This window comes from Peromyscus eremicus, chromosome X, assembly GCF_949786415.1.
Source record: "Peromyscus eremicus chromosome X, PerEre_H2_v1, whole genome shotgun sequence".
NCBI lineage: Eukaryota > Metazoa > Chordata > Mammalia > Rodentia > Cricetidae > Peromyscus > Peromyscus eremicus.
Window position 1 is genome coordinate 80,757,339 of NC_081439.1, and position 4,560 is coordinate 80,761,898.

At 38.8% G+C, this 4,560-nt stretch overlaps 1 pseudogene; it reads left to right on the forward strand.

Annotated features, from left to right (window-relative positions):
• The first annotated feature begins 214 nt into the window (after positions 1-214).
• LOC131900088 (actin, cytoplasmic 1-like) lies at positions 215-1,320 on the forward strand (annotated as a pseudogene).
• Positions 1,321-4,560: the final 3,240 nt, after the last annotated feature.

A 4,560-nucleotide genomic window follows, 5' to 3' on the forward strand; every position in this document is an offset into this window, starting at 1 on the left:
TCCTATAATCAAAAATTACTTCTGTTTACACTTTCAATAAGCACATTTTTTGTTTAATTTTTCTTGTGATGTTCTCATTATATTTATTACAACCTAGTTTTTAGGTCTGCTGAAATCTTATAAGAAGATAGGCTTAGTGGACTCTGCATCCACCCTGCAAGCACAGACTTCTCATAGCTCTTCCCCCCTGGTCCACACCCGCCATTAGTTCACCATGGATGATGATATCTCTTCACTGGTTGTCAACAGCTCCAGCTTGTGCAAAACTGACTTCACCAGTGACAATGCTCCCTGAGAGGTCTTCCTCTTCATCGTGCATCTCTCATTGCACCAAGGCATGATGGTGGGAACGGGCCAGAACGACTCCTGTGAGGGCAACAAGGCCCAGAGCAAGAAAGGTATTCTGACCTGAAGTACCCCACAGAGCATGGCATTGTCACCAACTAAGATGACATAGAGATGATCTGGTATCACATCTTCTACAACAAGCTGTGTGTAGTCCTGAAGGAGCACATCATGCTGCTCACCAAGGCCCCCCTAAACCCCAAGGCCAACTGTGAGATGGCTCAGATCATGTTCAAATTTTTCAATATCCTAGCCATATTCATAGTCATCCAGGCCATGCTGTGCCTGTGTGTCTGTCATCTTGTCACCCACATAGCAATGGACAAAGGAGATGGGCTCACCCACAGCATGCCAATCTATGAGGGCTACACTCTTCCCCATACCATCCTGCCTGTGTATTTTGCTGGGCACAACCTGATAGACTACCCCACAAAGGTCCTGACATCTTAAAAGTGGCTATAGCTTTCCCACTGCAGCCAAGTGGGAAATCATATGTTGCATCAAGGAGAAGCTGTGCTATGCCGCCCTGGATTATGAGCGAGAAATGGCCACTGATGCATCCTCCTGCTCCTTGGAGAAGAGTTAAGCACTACTGGAAGGCCAAGTCATCACTACTGTCAACAAGCACCCGCTGCCCCAGGTACTTTTCTTCCTGGGTATGGAATCCTTCAGCATCTGGGAAAGTACAGTTTACTTCCATCATGAAATGTCATGTCAACATCCACAAAACTTCTATGCTAACAACAGTGTTATCTGGTGGAGCCACCATGTACCCAGGTATCACTGACAGAATGTAGGAGATAACTGCTCTTGCTCCCAGCATGATGAAGATCAAGATCTTTGTTCTTCATGAATGTCAATACTCTGTGTGGATCAACAGCTCCATCCTAGCAGGTATGGGACAGCAAGCAGGAGTACAGCCAGTCTAGACCCTCCACCATTCACCTCAAATGCTTCTACACAGACTGTTACTGAGCTGCATTTTACGTGCTTTCTTAACAAAACCTATCTTATGCAGAAAAAATAAGGCAACAACATTGGCATGGCTTTTTATTATTTTTTAATTTTTGTTGCTGTTGTTGTTGTTCATTTGTTTTGTTTTGTACTCAGGATTTCAAAGTGGATCAGTGAAGACAACATTAGTCATTTGGAGCAAGCATCCTGAAAGTTCTGCAATGAAGCTGAGGACTTCAGTTGTATATGTTTTATAGTCACTCCAGGTATCTATGAGATACATGGCTAAAGGGTGCCTCTTGCCCACTCAGAAGGTGTTTCCCATTCCCAAAAGGAAGATGACCCTATCATCCTTGAGTACATGCCGGAGAGGTGACAACATTGCTTTTCTGTAAATAATGTATTGTAAAAGTTTTGTTCTGTTTAGTTTTGTTTTTTAATCTTCTGCCTTAGTACTTTTTTATTTTCATTTTTGGATAGTCATCATGCCCCCACTTTTTGACCAATGTGAGATGTAAGAAGGTTTCTGGTCTCCTTAGGAGTTGGTATGGAGATAGGGCTTGCCTGTATACTGACTTGAGACTTGAAGCTAGTTGAATAAAAGTGCACACCTTACAAACAAAAAAGTAGGCTTTTTCGTGCTGAGCAAAGCCATTCAATCTTTGTGTAAACATTTGCTCACAAGCAATGACTGCCCTCCTTTTCTTCATTCATATTTAGCAATACATCAATATTTTATGATTTGAAACCATTAGTTAATAATTAACCATATTTTAAACAATATGACCTTTTATCACAGATAATTTGACCAGTATTCCACTAAATTCAACGTATTGAAAACATAATTCTTTAAGATGATGCTGTCATCTCATACTTAAGTATGATGGTTGCCCAAATAGGATATGACTGACATTATTTGCATATTCCAAATTGGGAAACTGTCCTAGTTAGAGTTTCTATTACTATGATAAGACACCATGACCAAAAGCAACTTGTGGAAGAAAGAGTTTATTTTAGACTACAGTTCCACATCCCAGTCAATCACTGAAGGAAGTAAGGGAAGAAAATCAAACAGGGCAGGAACCTGGAGGCAGAAGCCATGGAGGACTGCTGCTTACTGGCTTGCTTCCCATGGTTTACTCAGCCTGCTTTCTTATAGCACTCAGGACCATCAGCCCAGGGTTGGTACTGTCCACAGTGGTCTGGGCTCTCCCACATCAAACATCAGTCAAGAAAATGTACCACAGGATTGCCCACAGGCCAATCTGCTGGGGGCATTTTCTCAGTTTTTACCTCTTCAAAAACAATGCTAGCTTTTGTCAAGTTGACATAAAACTAGCCAGCACAGAAACTCAGCAGAAAACAACTGATCTACCTCTGCTAAGCTGTTGAGTGGCAGAGCCCAAGTGGGTTCCAGATTCTCAAAGCCATTCTTCTTAAGCAATACTATGCATATATAAAAACAGCTTAGGGAATTTTTAAGTATAATGGTATCAGCCAAAGAACATTCCCCCCCACCGCCCCAAATCAGTGGAGAATAAGTAATCATTATGCTGACCCATCAACTCTGAATATTATACTCCAAATATTTTACCATAAAGGTAACAAAAATCAGGAGTTGGAGCTGACACATCATTGTCATATATATTTCAGACCCTTTTAAGTTTCCCCAGTTGTCCCAATAATGTTGTTCATAGCCAAAGGATCTAGGCAACTACTATGTATTTCATTGTGACATTTGATGTCATGTTTTATTTCCTATCACTAGAATAGTTGAAGTTTAACTTTATAGCTATACAAATTATAGACCAGTAACTTTATGAATTATATCTCAATCAAATTTGTCTGCTAATTAACATGATTGATGTACTTTTGGTTACATACTGAAAGGAGTCTTACAAAATCAATGTTTTATCCATTTTATTCCATCATTAGGCTGTGCACAATTTCATTTTACCCCCATTACAGAGACTTTGTTTAAGGAAGTGTATTTCATTTTCTTCACTTCAGTATTAGTCTTTTTATATCTTGTTATTAATAAAAGTAATGATTTACTAATGGTATCCCATGAAAGGCACTTATAGTATCCTTGAGACATGTTCCCTTTATTGAGAATGCAATACTTTGTAACAAAGCAAGATGTTTTAAGTTTATAGAGTATTTTGCTGATCCTAGTCCTTTAAAAAGCCATTTCCAAAGAACTTTATTCAGAATCCAACTTCTTAGCCATGGTTATACTCCTTAATATCAGCCCTCATTACACCACCGCTCTTCTTATTGTACAAATAAATAGATGCCCACTAACACAGGCTCAAACATATATATATATATATATATATATATATATATATATATATGTGTGTGTGTGTGTGTGTGTGTGTGTGTGTGTGTGTGTATGTGTAGTTACTGTAACAACTCTAAGAAAATACAGGTGGCAGAAATTCTAATGACTTCCTACTTCTGATTAAATGCATTACTTATTGCCTAAGAGTTCATGACTATATCTTCTAATGGAAAGAAATTAGCCTTTGTCAATGACCTGAACCCTTTTCCTATAGCTCATACATCTCTTATAGCTTTTTCCCTCTTCTACGTATTAAGTAATGGCCAAATACTAGTAAAAGTATTTAAGGTTGTGTAGTCAGCCAAATGTAGTCAGTTTTCCTGTGTCCTGCCCGACCAGTGGTCAAGACAAATCTCTACCACTCATGTTCCCCAAGTAAACACACAGAGGCTTATATTAATTATAACAGCTCGGCCATTAGCTAAGGCTTATTACTAACTAGCTCTTACACTTAAACTCAGCCCATTTTTATTAATCTATATGTCGCCACACGTTCCATGGCTTTACATGTGTGCCATTATATGTTGCTCCCTGGACAGCAGTATGGTGTCTCCTCACTCTCTGCCTTTCTTCTTCCTGTCTCTCTCTTCAATTTCCCACCTAGCTATAACCTGACTTGCCATAGGCCAAATGGCTTTATTTATCAACCAATCAGATCAACACATATTCACAGGGTACAGAAAGACATCTCACAGTGCTTCCCCTTTTCTGTCTAACCAAAAAGGAAGATTTTAACTTTAACATAGTAAAATTATATATAACAAACAGTTATCAAGCAAGAATTACAGTTACAATATCTAGTCTATTTGTATTTGGCAAAATTAAAGAAAATATTCTATCATCTATCCCATATTTGTGAGTCTCAAGTTTCATATCTAATTCATCTTTTATCGTAACCAAGGAAAATTATAACTATC